This window comes from Notamacropus eugenii, chromosome 4 (genome assembly GCF_028372415.1).
Source record: "Notamacropus eugenii isolate mMacEug1 chromosome 4, mMacEug1.pri_v2, whole genome shotgun sequence".
Classification (NCBI taxonomy): domain Eukaryota; kingdom Metazoa; phylum Chordata; class Mammalia; order Diprotodontia; family Macropodidae; genus Notamacropus; species Notamacropus eugenii.
In genome coordinates this window covers 388029343-388049322 of record NC_092875.1, presented here as the reverse complement: position 1 = coordinate 388049322, position 19980 = coordinate 388029343, and the positions used below count along the sequence as shown (strand labels likewise).

Below are 19980 nucleotides of genomic sequence, written 5' to 3'. Positions count from 1 at the left end.
GGGAGGTTTAATTGGTTTGATTTTTTTCTTGTAGTTTTATGGTGGTGTTTTCTTGTGTTGTTTTTATTTAAGGCTGTACACTACGTTTACTGTCAAACAGCACAACAGATGTCCTGGTCAGTGGGGTTGGAGAAGGATTTTTGGAGCCAAGAATCTTTAGAAGAGGGGCTGCTTGTAAACACTCATGCCAGCAGCAGTTGCCAGGGTAATGGGTATATGGTGTTCACCCCGGGATGGGCCACAGTGGCTGGCAAGCATAATGATTTGGGTATTCCCTATTGTTTGTCTCCAACAAGGTCAGTCTCCCACCCAGATGGGTGTTCCATGATTAAGGTTCACATACTATTGAGAAATGAGCAGGGGTATCTCAGCCCTAGAACTCAACTACAGAGATACATCAGCTGCAAAATACACTTTTAAAACATCATTCTGACAAATTCAAATTTTGGCTGTCATCCATTATGTCTTGCAATTTCTGTTCTTCCTCTTCTTTCTCCTTGTTTTTCTTTCTATTTTTTCCCCAACAGAAAAAAAAGAAAAAATCCAGAAAGACACATTTTTTTGGGGGGGGAGGAAAGGTGGTTTCACTCCCCTTGAAAGAAGAGTGATGACTCCAGCTCTCACTGGACTTTCTTCTTGAAGTTCTCAGGAAAAACACCTAGGCATTTCTCCAGCTCCTTATGTTGGTGCCATTCACTCTCCTTCACACCTATCAGCCAGCCTTCATCCTGCTCCTCAGGGTTCTGAAATGGAATCACCAGCACCATGTCACTAGCCTTCAGTTGTAGTTCATCACTGTCAGTGGCTGTGTAGTCATCCTGTCTCTGGACTTTGAAGAGGAATCCTGGGGGCAAGTCAGACCTCTTGGAGGGAGCACTGCCCTCCACAGTTCCATTCACCATGGCTTGGAAGGTCTCCACCACCACAGCAGGCAGAGAGCTAGAGGCCCCGTCACTTGTGGCAGTCTCATTGGCTCCTTCAGCTACAGCCGCTGGTTTTGTCGCACCAGCCTCTGTCACATCTCCTGGCTGTGGGGGGGTGGGGTGGGGGTGGTGGTCACCCTGATCTTGGGAACAAAATTATCATCAGACAGGCTGATAATGTGCTCCTGCTTGATTTCCTTGGCCAGAGTGTATTTGGGAGGCAGTGAGACTGGTGGGCCTTTTCAAAACTGAGATGGTGACTTGGGGATACCAGCCCCAGGAGTGTTGAAGTTGGCTGATTCAGGCTCTTGGTTGACCTTGATCTCAGGGGTGCCAGCTGGGGAACCATCGGGTGGTGGTGAAGGACTCTTGTTCCCTTTCGTGGGGGCATTGTCACTTGGCTGGGCCTTGACAGTGAATGTGTTGCTGCAATGCCAGGCTCACTAGCACATCATTCAGGTTTTGATTTAGCTTGCTCATCTCTTTGTGGAAATTTTCTTCCAGGCCAGCAATGCTCTGGAATGTGTTGACATAGAAACCAACACAGCTATTCCACAGAGGTGGCAACTTTTCCTGCAAGTCAACATTCATCTCCTCAAATATCTTCTGAGCTTTGATGAGCTCCTCTTCAGCCTTGGCAATTTTGGCTTCATCCTTCTTTTTGGTGTTCTGAAGAGACCCATAATGGTGGCAGGCACTGTCATAGTCCACCAACTTCCTTCCACGCTTAGCAATTCTTGATTTGATGTCAGGAAACTGGTCTAGATAAGTGTCCATGGTCAGAAGCTCCTAGTCGACCAGTTTCTGATGGTAATCCATCCAAAGCAGGTCATTGTTTTCCGCTATTTTTTTTGTCTCCTCTCTCCTGGGCCAGTCTGGTTCATACTCCTCTTGCAGACACACCGTTAGCTTCTTAGAGGCTTCATGCATTGCTTTGACAGATGCCAAGTAGGTGTAGAGATCCTTTTGCAGCCTGATCCCTTCCATCAACTGTTTATTGAAGTTCTAGATGCACTGCTTGAATTTCTCATCCTTAGTCTCATCTGCCATCCTTAACTTTTATAGGACCTTTTCCTGCGCTTGGGTGAGTTTCTTCTGCACATTGCTGGCTATCTTCCCTGTGGTCACTCCGTTACTGCCTAGCTCAGTCATCTTGTCCACCAGCCTTTCTTTTCTTTCCCCCACCACTAGTTTAATTGCCAATTAAATCTAGGTAGGTGTGTGTGTGCTTGGGAAGCAGGTGCACTAATGCAGTGGGCTACAACTTACATAGAACTCAGCCTCAAAGCCCCAATGTAAAAATTTTAAATAACATTTTAACAAAAAGAATACAGCAACTTGTCACAAGAATAATACATTATGATCAGGTAGGATTTATACCAAAAATGCAGGGCTGGTTCATTATAAGGAAAACTATTAGCATTATTGATCATATCAACAACAAAACTAACAGGAAACACATGATAATCTCAATGGATGCAAAAAAGCTTTTGACAAGATACAACACGCATTTCTATTGAAAACACTGGAGAACATAGGAATAAGTGGAACTTTCCATAAAATAATAAGCAGTATTTACCTAAAATCCTTCAGCAAGGATTATAAGCAATGGGGATAACTAGAGGCATTTCTAATAAGATCAGGGGGAAACAAAAATGTCCATTATCACCACTATTATTCAATATGGTACTAGAAATGTTAGCTGTGGCAACAAGAGAAGACAAAAGAAAATGAAGGAATTAGAACAGGCAAAGAAGAAACTAAGTTTTCACTCTTTGCAGAAGATATGATGATATAGTTAGAGAATTTCAGAGAATCAAGTAAAACACTACTTGAAATAATAAACAACTCTGGCAGAGTTGTAGGTTACAAAATAAACCCACACAAATCTTCTGCATTTCTATATATTATTAACATAGCCCAACAACAAGAGATAGAAAGAGAAATCTCATTTAAAGCTAGGGTAGACGCCATAAAATATTTGGGAGTCTACTTGCCAAAAGAAATGCAGGGACTATATGAATACAATTACGAAACACTTTTTGAACAAATAAAGTCAGATCTAAGAAAGTGGAAAAACATCAGCTGCTCATGGGTAGGCCAAGTCAACATAATAACATTGACAATTATATCTAAATTAATTGACTTATTCAGTGCCATACTGATCAAACTCTCAGATTTTCCAGAGCTGGAAAAAACAATATCGAAATTCATCTGGAAGAACAAAAGGTCCAGAATATCAACGGAACTAATGAAATGCTAGGGAAGGTGGACTAGCTCCACCAGATCTGAAATTGTATTATACAGCAGCAATAATCAAAACCACTTGGAACTAGCTAAAAATCAGAAGGGTTGATCAGTGGGATAGGTTAGGTACTCAAGACATAGTAGAATGAATATAGCAATATACTGTTTGATAAACTCAAGGATTACAGCTTCTGGGATAAGAACTCACTGTGTGACAAAAATTGCTAGGAAAACTGGATAACAGTGTGGCAGAAACTAGGCATAGACCAATGCCTGACACCATACACAAGAAAAAAGTCCAATGGGTACATGATCAAGGTTTAAAGGCTGATACTATACGCAAATAGATAGAGCAAGGAATAGTGTATTTATCAGATTTATGAAGAAGGAAGGAATTTTTTACCAAAGAGGAGATAGAGAACATTATGAAATGCAGAATGAATAATTTGACGACTTTAAATTGGGAAGTTTTTGTACAACCAAATCCAATTCAACCAAGATTAGAAGGGAAGCAGAAAATTAGGAAAGAATTTTCACAACTAATGTCTGTAATAAAGGTCTCTTTACTAAAACATATAAGGAACTGAGTCAAATTTACAAGAATACAAGTCATTCCTCAATTGATAAATGATCAAAGGATATGAACAGATAGTTTTCAGAGGAAGAAATTAAAGATATCCATAGTCATATGAAAAAATACTATAAATGACTACGGATTACAGAGAATCAAATCAAAACAACTCTGAGATACCTTGTCACATCTATCAGATTGGCTAACATTACAAAACATGAAGATGAAAAATGTTGGAGAAGATGTGGGAGAGTTGGAACACCAATTCGTTGTTGGTGGAGCTGTGAGTTGATACAACCATTCTGGAAAGCAATTTGGAACTATGTCCCAAGAGTTACAAAATTGTACATACCCTTTGACCAAGCAACACAATTTCTAGCACTGCATCCCCAAGTGATTATAAAAATGGGAAAGGTTCCCACATGTAGAAAAATATTTATTACAGCTCTCTTTGTGGTGGCCAAAAACTGGAAATCAAGGGTATGAGCATCAATTGGGGAATGGTTGAATTAACTGTGGTATATGAATGTAATAGAATACTATTGTAATAGAAATGATGAACAGGAAGTTTTCAGAGTGGCCTGGGAAGACTTACATGATCTGATGTTGAGTGAAAGCAGCAGAACCAGGAGAACTTTGTACACAGCAACAACCACAATGTGCAAGGAATTTTTCTGGTAGAATTAGTATTTCATTACAATGCAAGGACTTAAAATAATTCCCAATGGTCTCTTAAGGCAAAATGTCTTCCACATTCAGAGAGAGAACTATGGAATTTGATCATGGAATGAAGCAAATCATTTTCTTTTGTATTATGTTTTGGTTTGTTTTGGATTTCTCCCATTCATTTTAATTCTTCTATGCAACATGACTAAAGTGAAAATGTATTTATTAGATATGTGTCTGTAGAACCTATATAAAATTGTATGCTGTCGCAGGGAGGCAGTGGGGACATAGATGGGAAGAGGAGGAAAGAGAGGAAAAAATCTAAGATGTATGGAAGTGATTGTAGAACACTGAAAAAAATACAATAATAATAATAAAATAAAAGACTAACTTCCTCTCAGCTCTACTCTAGCTCCGACTTTTCCTGCTCCACACATTCAGTAAACTCTTCCCACCACAGGTTCCATGTGGCAAAATGGACCTATTAACGAATAGGAAAGATTTTCCAATTCAAATCGGCATTACAGCCTGGGACCTATAGATGACCAATCAACAACAGCAAGAGTGATTTTTGGTTAATTCTTGGTGCTTAAGAAAGAAATTCAGCCTGAAAACATGAATATATCTTTTGAGGTTTGAGCAACCAAAATTTATTTTCCTTTGGGCAGAGTGTCTGGAGAAGGGAAGAGCTACGGTCACTCAGCTGGCCAGTTCCAATTGGGTCCCCACTCAAAGTACTCAAAGAGGTTTGTCCTTCTTTCCTGAAGTGTACCATTACATCAGAGAGGTGATTCCATGATATGCAAGTGAATTGGATATTAGTAAGGGAGAGTTATGCAAAGTCACCAGCCTCATTTTCTTCTACAGAGTCATCAGAATTCGGTGACCAGATGTAGATCAAGATAACTGGAGATTTCCCAGAATGCAGTAGGAGTGGTGGTGGTGGTGGTGGTCAGGTAAATCATAAATTTATGTAACAGAAGAGACCATAGAGGTCAGTGAGTCTTATCATTCTCATTTTGAAGATTAAATAAGAGATGCCCTAGAGGTTATATATCTCCAAGTGCATCTTCTAAGTGAAAAGAAAATTTGATTTTACTAACAATTTTTCAAATATGAAGAATTTTACTTGATTCTCAGCAGGTAGATGTGTGTGTGTGTGTGTGTGTGTGTGTGCGTGTGTGTGTGTATACACTTTCAGAATTGCTCTTTTCACATTTATGCTCTCACCTTGTTAGTTCTTTTTCTGGCTCTTGATTTACTCCTAAGGAGAATGCTGTGAGGAGTAAATAAAACACCGTTCAGTCACAAACAAGATCTCCTCCACTTTACATAAGGTTTAAGAGAAATATTCCTTTTTGGCTTACTGAACACTTTTGGTAGATTTTTATATAGAGTATTGTAGGTCAAGTGCCTTCAAGTCCTAGAGCACACTGGTGTGATATATTTATATAACTTGCCTCATTTTCATTTAACTTTCATATTTCATAAGTAGTGATTTCCATCATTTGTTTACTCTCCTAAATCGTTAATTGAAGTTACTATTTTATGACTAATAGAAAAATATGTTTTTGAATGATATTAAATGTATAGTTGACATTATATTATTTGCCTTCTCAACGCGGAGGGAAGGAGACAGAAGGAGAGAATTTGAAGCACCATTTTAGAATTAATGCATTTTTCACAATTTTCATTTATTTATTCTGAGTTCCCAATTTCATACATTTCTCCCTCCCTCTCCACTTCCCTTTCTGAAACAGGATGTAAGCACATATAGGTTACACATGTTCAATTATGTGAAAACATTTCCATAATAGTCATTTTATACAGAAGACTCAGATAAAAGGAAAAAAATGTATTCACATTTCAAACAATATCAATTCTTTCTCTGAAGGAAGATAGAATGATTCATCATCAGTTCTTTTGGATTGTCTTTGATCATTGTATTGCTGATAATAGCAATTTACAGTTTGCTGCAGATTTGCAGTTGTTCATTGAACATTATTACTCTTCCTATGTACAATGTTTTTCTGGTTCTGTTCCCTTCACTATGCATCAGTTTATGTAAGTATTTTAAGGTTGTTGGTTTTTTAAACCATTCTGTTTGCCATTTATTTCTTGGAGCACAATAAATATTCCATCACAATCATGTAGCTCCGCTTGTTTAGCCATTCCCTAAATGATGGGGCATCTGAATTGCTATAAAAATTTTTAGTATAGATAGGTCTTTTCCCAGCCTTTTTAAAAATTGCTTTGAGATATACACCTAGCATTGGTATTGCTGGATCAAAGCATATGCACATAGCCCTTTGAGTATAGTTCCAAATTGTATTTAAGAATGGTTGGAGCGGTTCACAACTCCAACAACAGGGCATTACTGTCCCAGTTTTTCCACATCCCCTTCAGTATTTCCTTTTTTGTCATATTAGTCACTCTGATACTGAGATGTATCCTCAGAGATGTTTAATTTGCATTTCTCTAATGAAGAGTGACTTAAAACATTTTAATATGACTATGGATGACTTTGATTTCTTTGCCTGAAAACTGCCATTCATATTCTTTGACCATTTATCAATCAGAGAATGAATTGCATTTTTGTGAATTTGACTCAGTTATATACATATATGTATATATATACATACATAGCATATAATATGTATATGTATATATGCATGTATTTGAGAAGTAAGGCTTTTATCTATATCCAAAAATCTATAACAAATATTTGTTGCAAAATGTTTTCCCCAGTTTTCTGCCTTGCTTATAATTTTGTTGCATTGGTTTTCTTTGTGCAAAAACTTTTCAACTTTATATAATCAAAATTATTTACTTTGCATTTTGCAATCCTTTCTATACCCTCTTTCTGCTAGTCTTCCCTTATTCATAAATCTGACACATAAACAATTCTTTACTCTCTTAACTTGCTTATGGTATCACTCACCTATAAATCATACAACCATTTTAATCTTGTCTTGGTATACAGAGTGAGATGTTGGTCTATATCTAATTTCTGCTATACTGTTTTTCAGTTTTCCTAGTAGTGATCAAATAATGGGCTTTTGTCCTAAAAGTGTGGATCTATTGGTTTATTATATAATAGAACACTATGGTCATGTACTATAATGCAATCTGCTCATAATTTATTCCATTGATCCACCACTTTGTTTCTTAGCCAGTATGAGATTGTTTTGATAATGACCAAATTTGAATACATTTTGAGATGTATTTATATGACCTACTTTCAACACATTTTTTCACAGATTGCCTTGGTATCCCTGAGCTTTTGCTCTCCCTGATGAATTTTGGTGCTTTTTCTAACTCTATGAAATAATTTTTTGGTAGTTTAATTGGTATGGTCCTGAACATATAGATCAATTTAGAGAAAACTGCCATTTTTATTCTATCGACTTGATCTACCCATGAGTAATTAACACTTTTCTAATGGTTCAGATTTGACTCTATAATTGTGTTTGCATAGTTCCTAGCTTTGTCGTGGCGGGTAGAATCCCAAGTATTTTATTTTGACTAGTTATTTTAAATGGAATTTTTCTTTCTGTCTCTTGCTGCTGGACTTTGTAATATACAGAGATTCTGATGATTTCTTTGGGTTTGTTTTGTATCCTGAAATTGTACTGAAATTGATTATAATGTCAAGGAGGTTTTTTTTTTAATTTTTATTTGATTCTCTAGAATTTTCTAAGTATAACGTAAATAATATGCAAGTGATATTTTGCTTTCTTATTGCCTATTATATTTCCTTTAATTTCTTTTTCTTCTCTTATTGCTATAGCTAATATTTTTATTAAACATTAAATAATAGAGGCAAAAATAGGCATCCTTCCTTCACCCTTGATCTAACTGGGAAGGTTTCTAGTTTATTTTCATTACAAATTATTCTTGTTTATAATTGTAGATGGATATTACTTATTTCAATGTAAATACCATCCATTTCTGTTTTCTAGTATTTTACTAGAAATAGATGTTGTATTTTCTCAGAGGTATTTTCTGCATCTATTGAGATAAAAGTATGATTTCTTGGGGGTCTTTATTGAAATGGTGAATTACGTTTCTAGCTTTTCTAACGTTGAATCAACCTTGCATTCCTTGTATAAATCCTACTGAGTCACATAATGACAAATGTGTTGGCATATAATTGAGCAAAATAACTGCTAACAATTTTGTTAATTTCTTCTTCATTGGTGGTAAATTCATTCCTTTCATTTTTGGTACAGGTAATTTTGTTTTATTCTTTCCTTTCTCAAACAATTTTAATAATATTTTATCTATTTTGTTGTTTTGTTTATTCAATAAAACCAGTTTCTGGCTTTATTTATTAGTTCATGATTTTCTTACTTTCAATTTTATCAATCTCTTCTTTGATGTTCATGATTTCTAATTCATTGTTTAACTGAGGATTTTTAATTTTTTGTTCTTCTGTTTTGTTGTTGTTGTTGCATGACCATTACATATAGAATATTTTTGTACACCCTCTATTTTATTGATGTAAACAAGTAGAGATATGTCTCCATATAAGTACAACTTTGGTAAAATTCCATAAATTTTGATATGTTGTCTCATTGTTGTCATTTTCTCTAATGAAATAATGAATCGTTTCTCTTATTTGTTCTTTGACCCACTTATGTTTTAGGATTGGATCATTTCGTTTTCAATTAATTTTGAATCTTTTGTACTATTGTCCATTATTGGATATAATTCTACTGCATCATAATCAGAAAAGGATGCATTTACTCTTTTTGCTATTTTGCATTTGGTTGGGATGGTTGTATATTCTAATACATGCTCAGTTTTTGTGTAGGTACCATATATTGTGCAGAAAAATGTATAATCCTTTCTATTACCATTCTGTTTTCCCCAGCGATTTATAATGTCTAGCTTTCCCATAATTTTATTCACCTCTGTAACTTCTTTCTTACTAATTTTTTTTGGTTAGATTTATCTAGTTTGAGGAGGGAAAAGTTGAGGTCTCTCAGTAGTAGAATTTTATTGTATATTTCTTCCTATAACTCAATGAATTTGTCCTTCTAAGATTAAGACGCTGTACTATTTGATACATAAATGTTTAATATTAATATTACTTCAGTGTCTATGGTACCTTTCAGCCAGATATAATGTCTCTACTGAACTTTTAAAGTTAGATTTATTTTGCTTTTGCTTTGTCTGCGATCATGACTTCTCTTCTTCAAATGAAGCATAATATATATTTTGTGCCAGCAACGCCTTATCTTTTCTCTGTGTGTGTCTCTCTGCTTCAATATGTTTCATGTCAACAACATATTGTAGGATTCTGGTATTTAATCCATTCTGCTATCTGCTCCCATTTTATGGGTGATTTCTTGGCATTAACATTTATAGTTTTGATAACAAACTCCATCACATTTTTCCTTTCTCTCTCTCTCTCTCTCTCTCTCTCTCTCTCTCTCTCTCTCTCTCTCTCTCTCTCTCTCTCTCTCTCTCTCTCTCCCAACCTTTCACTCCTCACAAGTGTTTTACTTCTGATCATTGTCTCTCCCAATCCACTCTCCCTTTTATATGTTCCCTTCCTTCTGTTTTTCCATCCCTTTTTACTTCCTTTTAGGATAGATAGATATTTGTTTCCAACTGATGGTGTATGTTTTTCCCTGTTTGAGCCAATTCTGATGAGCGAAAGGTTTAAGTCATGCTCCTTCACCTCTCCGTATCTTCCCCTCCCCAACAGTAGTTATTTCATGCCCATGTATGTGGAATAATTTACCCTATTCTCTCCCCCACACTTCTTCTTCCAATATAGTCTTCTTTCTCACCGCTATTATCCACACCCTCTGTCTACATATGCTCCTTCTGGTTGTCTTCATATAAATAAAGTTCTTTAGAGTTATAAATATTATCTTGTTATATAGAACATAAAGCTTAACCTTACTGAATATCTTATGTTGTCACCTACTTGTTCATTTTTTACTTTTTATGTTTCCCTTGAGACTTGTATATGAACGTCATTTTTTTCTTTTCTTTTATTCAACTCTTGTCTATTAATTAGGAATGTTTGAAAGTCCTCTGTTTCATTAAGTCCCCATTTTTTCCCTCAAGATTATACTGAGCTATGCTGGGTAGGTGATTCTTAGTTGAAATTCTATGACATTTGACTTCTAGTATATCATATTCTAAGATTCCCCCTTTTTCTTTAACGTTAAGCTCTAAAGTCCTGTGTAATCTTGATTGTAGCACCATAATATTTGAATTATTTCTTTTTGGTTTCCTATTGCAATTTGCTCCTTGATCTGGGAGTTCTGGAAATTGTATATGATGTTCTTGGGAGTTTTCATTTTGGATTTCTTGTAGATAGTGATCTATGAATTCTTTCAATTTCTATTTTGTCTTTTGAGCAAGTTTTCTTTATAATTTCCTAAGAGATGATGTTTAAGATTTTTTTCTTTTCTTTTTTTTCTGAGCAAGGCTTTCAATTAGTCCAATAATTCTTTTTTTTCTCTATTATAACTGATTTTTTTATTCAACTTTTAACATTGATTTTCACAATATTGGGGTTACAAATTTTCTCCCCTTTTCTCCCCTCCCCCCCCAAACACCAAGCATTCTAATTGCCCCTGTGACCAATCTACTCTCTCTTCTATCATCCCTCTCTGCCCTTGTCTCCGTCTTCTCTTTTGTCCTGTAGGGCCAGATAGCTTTCTATACCCCTTTATCTGTATTTCTTATTTCCTAGTGGCAAGAACATTACAGTTGATCCGAACACTTTGAGTTCCAACTTCTTTACCTCCCTCCCTCTCCACCCCTTCCCTTTGGAAGGCAACCAATTCAATATAGGCCACATCTGTGTAGTTTTGCAAATGACTTCCATAATAGTTGTGTTGTATAGGACTAACTATATTTCCCTCCATCCTATCCTGTCCCCCATTACTTCTATTCTCTTTTGATCCTATCCCTCCCCATGAGTGTTGACCTCGAATTGCATTCTCCTCCCCATCCCCTCCCTTCTGTCATCCCCCCCACCCTGCTTGTCCCCTTGTCCCCCACTTTCCTGTATTGTGAGATAGGTTTTCCTACCAAAATGAGTGTGCATTTTATTCTTTCCTTTAGTGGAATGTGATGAGAGTAGACTTCATGTTTTTCTCTCACCTCCCCTCTTTATCCCTCCACTAATGAGTCTTTTGCTTGCCTCTTTTATGAGAGATAATTTGCCCCATTCAATTTCTCCCTTTCTCCTCCCAATATATTTCTCTCTCACTGCTTGATTTCATTTTTTTTTAAGATATGATCCCATCCTCTTCAATTCACTCTGTGCACTCTGCCTCTATGTATGTGTGCGTGTGTGCATGTGTGTGTGTGTGTGTACTCCCACCCAGTACTCAGATACTGAAATGTTTCAAGAGTTACAAATATTGTCTTTCCATGTAGGAATGTAAACAGTTCAACTTTAGTAAGTCCCTTATGACTTCTCTTTGGTGTTCACCTTTTCATGCTTCTCTTCATTCCTGTGTTTGAAAGTCAAATTTTCTTTTCAGCTCTGGTCTTTTCATCAAGAATGCTTGAAAATCCTCTATTTCCTTGAAAGACCATTTTTTCCCCTGCAGTATTATACTCAGTTTTGCTGGGTAGGTGATTCTTGGTTTTAGTCCTAGTTCCTTTGACGTCTGAAATATCCTATTCCATGCCCTTTCGATCCCTTAATGTAGAGGCTGCTAGATCTTGTGTTATCCTGATTGTATTTCCATAATACTTGAATTGTTTCTTTCTAGCTGCTTGCAATATTTTCTCCTAGTCCAATAATTCTTAAATTATCTCTCTTACATATATTTTCTAGGTGAGATTTTTGTAAGAAATTTCACATTTTATTCTATATTGTTTTACTTTTTTAATTTTGTTTTATGATATCTTGATGTTTCATGGACTCTTTAGTTTCTACTTGCTCAATTCTAATTTTTAAGGAATATTTTTTCTTCAGGGAGCTTTTATATTTCCTTTTCCATTTGATCAATTCCAGCTTGGGGGGAATTATTTTCTTCAGTCAATTTTTGTATTTATTTTTCAGCATTGCAGACTTTTTTTCATAATTCTCTTTCATTATTTTCATCTCTTTCCCCAATTTTGCTTCTTTTAAAAAATAACTCATTTATTTAGTCAACATTCATTTCCACACATACAGCCTATATCTTATTGCCTACCATCTCAGGCAAGGAGGAGGGCAGAGAGAGGGAAGGATGCAATTTAGAACTCAAAATTAAAAAAAAAATAGAACAAATGCTAAAAAGATTTTACATATATTTAGGAGAAATAAAATATTGGTTTAAAAATAAAATACACACACAGAAAGAAAAGAAATAAAGATAAATTCTGTTGTTTTGCTTCACTGGACAGTTTCAAATTTTAAGCAAAATATAAAGGATTATGATTCAATGAAAAGAGTTATGCCTTGCAGTTCTAAAACCTGGAGTTGTATCTTAGTTCTGTGCCACTTAGTTCTTGTATGTGCTTTGGCAAATCATTTAACTTTGATGACTCTCAGTTTCACCATATGTAAAATGAAAAGCTTAGACTCAATGACACCAAATTCCGTTTGCACTCAAAATATTTGTTCCTATGTTATTTGGAATACTACATTTTGAAGTGGATCATTATAAAAAATCCAACTTTACACATTTTGTTGTTTTCATCTGGAAATCAATAAACAAGTGGCTAAACATAATGAGATTTGAAATCAGAGATTTCATAAGGTGGCATAAAAAATATAAAACATAAGCATATCATAGGAAAATAAAATCAGGTAGTCAGCTTTTAGTCCTCTACCTAGCCACATGACTTTGTCACTTGTTCTATAGGCCTTCTTTTTCCACTTTCAAATAACAAAAGTGAATTACTCTAACTTCTAGAGTACTGACTTGTAATATGAGCTGGCTAATTCCATAAACAAAATATAAACAAAACAACACCAAAATTGAGTAGATGATAACTAAGTGGAAGACATTTCATTATAACAAAGTTCTCAATAATGTTTTAAACCAATTTAAATATACACATGTATGTGTGTATATGTGTATGTATGCATGCATGTATGTATTTGTATATATCATTTCCTGATCGCTGCACTCATTTGAACATGTTTATCATGTCCATAGGAACTTCTTCATCCTTTAAGATGACATTATTCTAGTAGATATTCAACATTCCTAACTGCACTTTGCCACTGGGAACTCCCTGATCAGAGAGCAAAGCAAGCTGCTCCTCCCAATACTTCATTTTAAGGAGGTACTCAGGTCAGTAATCTCTTGGTTTTCCACCTAGTTGAGCTTCTCTAAAATTCCCTCAAGAAACTTTCTCTCTCTTTCAACATTCTTTTGTTTGTAATCTTCCCCTACACTGAACTGTAACCTCCTTGAGAGTAAAGACTGTTTTCTTTTGTTTGTTTGTTTGTTTTTTTGTATTTGTATGCCTAGCATTTAGCATAGGTCCTGGCACAAAATAGGTGCTTAAATTTTTTATTAACTATCATGCACTATGATGACATAGAGTGTTGTGTATAAATGTATACATATATGTGTATGCACATGTATATACATATGCATGCACATAAATATGTGTATAGGCTAAACTCTAATAGGTTATACTTCTATGAAAAATCGGGGCTGCCTATATTTTATTACCACTCTCAACGTCATTCATAAACTCTAAATCTGAATAGTTTCACTTGGATTATAACTTAACAACTTCTACCAAATTTCATTAAATATACTAGAAAAAGATTAGTCCATGTCAATAAAACTTTCAGATTCTAATTTCATGTTTTAATTTCCAGACTCCAAATAAGATTTTGAAATTGTACCTTAGTATGCAAATTATAAAGACCAACCAATAGAATATATGGATATACTTGTATGCATATTTGTGTATGTGAATGTGTGTGTGTGCGTGTGTGTGATTAAATACACACGTAACCATATGTTACATATATAAGCTTATGTGCGTGTATGTGAATGTATTAATTCTAATACTTGAGTATCTATATATACAAATCACACATACACACACATACAAAAACCTGCAGGATTGAAAATTATTTAATAAAAGTAATCTTTAGAAAGTCAGTGAATGAGTTTTATGATTAACATCCCCAGTCCCAAATCCTGTCTACAATTTTTTACTCTGACATTTTGGGCAGTGTCCACCTACCAGAATTAACATTGATTAAAATCCATATTAAATCACATCTTAATGGTCGGCAAGTGGATTCTAGGTAATATCATACAATTTTTCTTTCCTTAATTACATGCTGGGTTAATGAAATCTATAATAGCAGAATTGCACTCTGCCGTTGGGAGGTCTTCCAGGCTAATGTGAAAGTACTGTAATTCACATCAATTTAAAGAAAACTTTAGGAATACTGTAGGTTTTAAAAGGCAGAGTTCTTTAAATTTATTATGTGATCACTGTCTTTAAATGCAATAGATAATCTACTTTCAGAGAAAAATAAATCTAATGACCAAAAACATGTGTCGATTCCTGATAATTCTAAGATTTTCTGTATATGGGGTTTACCTTATGTTGGAACACAGAAGGATCTAGTGTTATTTCCCTACCTTCAGAATTTGATTACATTGAGCAGTGAACTACTCAAACAGCTCAAGACTTTTTGAGTTATCAGTGTCAATAATATATACACTTCAATGTAGCATAAATCTTTTCTTTCATTTCAAGAGACGAGGTGATTGACTTTACTCTATCCCTATATCTATACATTTAATTAGGTACATATTAATAACAATAGTGTATCTTAAGAGGGAGAGAGGGGGAGAAAATCTAATACTTATGGAAGTGATTGTAGACAATGGAAAACAAATTAATTAAAAAGAGAAACTATATCTTATCCATTTATTAATGACAAAGAACTTTTGCATGAGAGTTCATATAGGTTTTCTGAATGCATGCACATTCAAGTACATACACGTATATGTGTATAAGCATATGTACATACATATGCAATATACATGTAGACTTACACATGCACATGTACATATAGGTGTGTGCATACACACACACATACACACATGGTTGAAAAGCACTCAATATGGAGTCAGAGGATATGGACTCGAGTTTTCACCCTGGAATGAATTCTGGCAGGGCATTTAATCCCTGTAAGTCTTCACTGAGTTTCTAGCAGTTACTCTTGGATAATTAAACTTTTAGTACATATCTTGTAAGATATATATTATATATTATCGTATAACGTAAGAGTAACTTAAATTACTATAGGAATATCAAGTAATACTTTTAGCGGTCTGAGCTCTTTAGATTCACAACTTCATATGTTAGGTAAGACATGCCATATCTACTTATACTTCTATGATCTATCATTTATATATCCATCGATCTCTCAGTATGGAAGCACTGGCTCTGAGATCAGGGGATCTATTCCTACATCCTATCTCTGAAATGGATTCGCAATCCCATCTCTGATGCTTACTATGTAGGTGTCAGTTAACACATCTATAATATGAAAGGAATAACTTAGAAAGATACTTTTATCCTTTCTGGATCAAGATATACGTCTACATTTCTAATCCTGTGGTTTCATCAGTAAGAGGAAGTTCCCGGTAAGAAAAATACTCTCTATAAATGCAGACTTTTCTGCTCTAACTTAGAGATCCTGGAGACACTTTGAGGTAGGATATTTGCCACTGAGTTATGCAAATATTATTTGTTAGTGACAGGAGTTAAAATCCAGATCTTTCCGTTAACAAGTTCTCAACTTTTTTGCCATGCCATTCTGCCTTTAAACCATTATTGTTCTCCACATTATGTGAGAAAAAAGAAACTCAAGAGATGACAGAAGGAATGACTGACAGGAATGGGTGCCAATTTTTCTTATGCCAAATTCAGTGTTCTTCTCAACATAGCATACTTGTTCTGTAAACTTTTGTTTATAGCAGTCCATCTATAAATTCACACATATTACATAAGCATAGTCAATTTCAGTCTTCTCTGGTAATTGTATGAAAAGGAAAATGACAGGACAACCCATTCAGTCCTAGAAACCAGGTACCTAGTGCCTAAGGAGGCCCTGTTGCCACTGACGTTGTCAAGAGTCAAAAAAAAAAATTGCTGCTACAACACAGATGGTTCACAGAATATAAATTTTAAAAGGCCCTTTTAAAAAACAAATATCCTAATTGTCATATATTTTCTTGCTAGACATTAGAAAAAGGATAAACATAATAGGAAAAGTTGATTATTTTCACATTATGACATGAAAGGGCATTTATATATAACCTCTAGATATATTTTGGAGGAGACAAACTCTGTGTTCCCCTCCTCACTCTCACGGATTGTTATTGTTGTTGTTTGTCTTTCATTCTTGAAGAGATCCAGTGACATCAGGAAGGTGATGACTTGCAAGTGAATTGGATTTAAGTGATTCAGTGCTATACAAAGTCGCCAACCTCATTCACTTTTCCAGAACCAACTGAGTTCAATGGCAAGCCACAGACCAGAACAATGGTAGACAGCCCTGGACACAACGGGAGATCCTGGACTTTTCATTTTATTTCCTAAATTTACATATATTTATTTCTTTTTAGTTTTCAACATTCATTTCCACAAGATTTTGAGTTGCAAATATTTTCTCCTTTCCTTTCCCTCCACCCCAAGATGGCATTCATTCTGATTATACCTTCCCCTATTCTGTCCACCTGTTTTAATGTTTCCGCATTTTATTCCCTTTCCCTTTAGTTTCTTGAAGGGTAAGATTTCTATACCCAACTTCCTGTATATCTTTTTTCCCAGTTGCATATAAAAACAATTTTTCAACATTTGTTTTTAAAACTTTGAGATCCAAATTCTCTCCTTTCTTTTCTCCCCAACCATCCTCATTGAGAAGACAAGCAATTCAATATCTGTTATATGTGTGTAGTTAAGCAAAACACTTCCATAATTATCATTTTGTGAAAGACTATATTTCCCTCCATCCTATCCCACCTCCCAATTATTCTATTTTCTCCATTGACCCTGTACTTTTTCTAAAGTGTTTGTTTCTGACTATCCCCTCCTCCAATCTGTCCTCCCTTCTATCTCCCTGACTCCCCTCCCTTTCCCTCCTACTTTCCTGTAGGTTAAGATACTCATTTGAATGTGTATGGTAATCCCTCTTCAAACCAAGTCTGATGAGGTTCACTCATTACTTCTCACCTACCCCCTCAATTGTGAAACCTTTTTCTTACCTCTTCTATGTGAGATAATTAACATCATTCTATATCTCCCTTTCTCCTTCTCCCAATATATTCCTCTCTCATCCATTAATTTTATATTTTTAGTTAATATCCCTTCACATTCAACTCATCCTGTGCCATCTATCTATCTATGTATCTATCTATGTATCTATCATCTATCTAATCTATCTATCTTTCATCTGTCTATCTATTTCCTGCAACTACCTTAATACTGAGAAAGGTCTCATGAGTTCCAAATATCACCTTTCTATGTAGGAATATATACAGTTAAACTTTTGTCAGTTTCTTATGATTTCTCTTTGCTGTTTACCTTTTCATGCTGCTATTGATTCTTGTATTTGAAATTCAGTTTTTCTATTTAGCTCTGGTATTTTCATCAAGAATGCTTGAAACTCCTCTATTTCATTGAATGATCATTTTTTCCCCTAAAGTATTATATTCAGTTTTGATGGATAGGTGATTCTTGGTTTTAATCCTACTTCATCTGACCTTAGAAATATCATATTCCAAGCCCTTCATGTCCTTAATATAGAAGTTGCTAGATTTTGTATAATCCAGAATGCAGTTCCAGAATACTCAAATTGTAAATTTCTGGCTGCCCACAATATTTTCTCCTTTACCTGGGAACTCTGGAATTTGGCTACAATATTCCTAGAAGTTTTCTTGTTAAGATCTCTTTCAAGAGGCAATTATTGGATTCTTCCAATTTCTATTTTATCCTCTGGTTCGAGAATATCAGGACAGCTTACCTTGATAATTACTTGAAATACAATGTCTAGGCTCTTTTTTTTTTTTTTTTGATCATGGCTTTCAGAGAGAAGAATAATTTAAAAATTATCTCTCCTACATTAATTTTCCAGGTCAATTGTTTTTCCAATGAGATACTACTTCATATTGTCTTTAATTTTTTTCAATATTTTGGTTTTATTTTATAATTTCAAGATTTCTAATAAAGTCATTAGCTTCCATTCGCTCCATTCTAATTTTTGTGGAATTACTTTCTTCAGTGAACTTTTGGACCACTTTTTCCATTTGGCCAATTCTGCTTTTTTTAAGGCATTCTTGTTATTGGCTTTATGGACCTCTTTTGCAATTCCCATTAGTCTAATTTTAAAGGTGGTATTTTCTTCAGCATTTGAAGTGGGTTCCTTTAACAAGCTGTTGATTCAGTTTTCATGATTTTCTTGTATCACTCTAATTTTTCTTCCCAATATTTCCTCTGCTTCTCTTACTTGATTTTCAAAATCCTTTATGAGCTCCTCTATAGCTTGTGAAAAACTTGTATTTTTTCTTGGAATCTTTAGCTTTGTTGGCTTTTTCTGGTTGTATGTTTTGATCTTCCTTGTCACAAATAACATAAGAGATTACCTCTTAAGTGAAAAAGTAAGAATCTATAGTCTGTTTCTTTATTCCCAATTTGCTCATTTTCCAGCCAATTACTTGACTTTTGAGCTCTTTGCTAACTTGAGTGCTCCAGAAGCAACCTCCCCATCAGCAGTGATTGCAGCTACCCTGGGGCAAGTGCTGGGGCTGGGGCCAGGGCCATGGGCCAGGGGCTGGGCTGGAGACAGGCCTGGGGCTACAACTGGGACTGGCATTGTATCTGGGACTGGATCTGTGGTTGAAACTGGGACTGGGGCTCTCCCCTCTCAGTCATGTGAGAGACCCTTCCTATTGACCTTCAAAACTGTCCTTGGCATTTCTTTATTGAGAAGTCTGGAAACCACAGGAGCCACCATAAATTCAGTCTCCCAAGTCTTGCTTCAACTCTCTTTGCACCAGTGTGTCCCACAGCAAACTACTCTGCTCCCTTCCTGGCATCATAGACACTTCTTGAAAATATTTCAGATTGTATTGGGGTGGAATTTCCTTAATTTTGTCATTTTGTGACTTCTTCTGTCTTGGAATTTGTTTAGAATCATTTTTACAGAGTTTTTTGAGGGACTTGGGAGGAGAGCTCCAGCAGATCTCTGCTTCTACTCCTCTATCTAGTCCAATGATTTTTAAATCACCTCTCCTGGATCTATTTTCAAGGTCGGTGGTTTTTCCAGTGAGATATTTCACGTCTTCTTATTTTTTTCATTCCTTTGGTTCTCTTTTATAATTTCTTCCATGGCCTGCAACCAATTCTTATTTCTCTTGGAGGTTTTTGATGTAGGAACTTTGACTCTGCTATCCTTCTTTAATTATATGCTGTGTTATTTACACTCACTGAGCCAATTCACTCTCATTCCCAAATAGAAAGTAGAGGGAGTGAGAGCCCACAAACGCTGCTTAGTGGACCTGGCTCAGGGAGCACACCTTCCCACTTACACAATGACAACTTCTCCCTTTCTTCTAT

General features: G+C 35.4%; 1 pseudogene; it reads right to left on the bottom strand.

The window, feature by feature from the left end:
* Positions 1 to 620: 620 nt before the first annotated feature.
* Positions 621 to 2075, bottom strand: LOC140498573 (myc box-dependent-interacting protein 1 pseudogene; annotated as a pseudogene).
* Positions 2076 to 19980: the final 17905 nt, after the last annotated feature.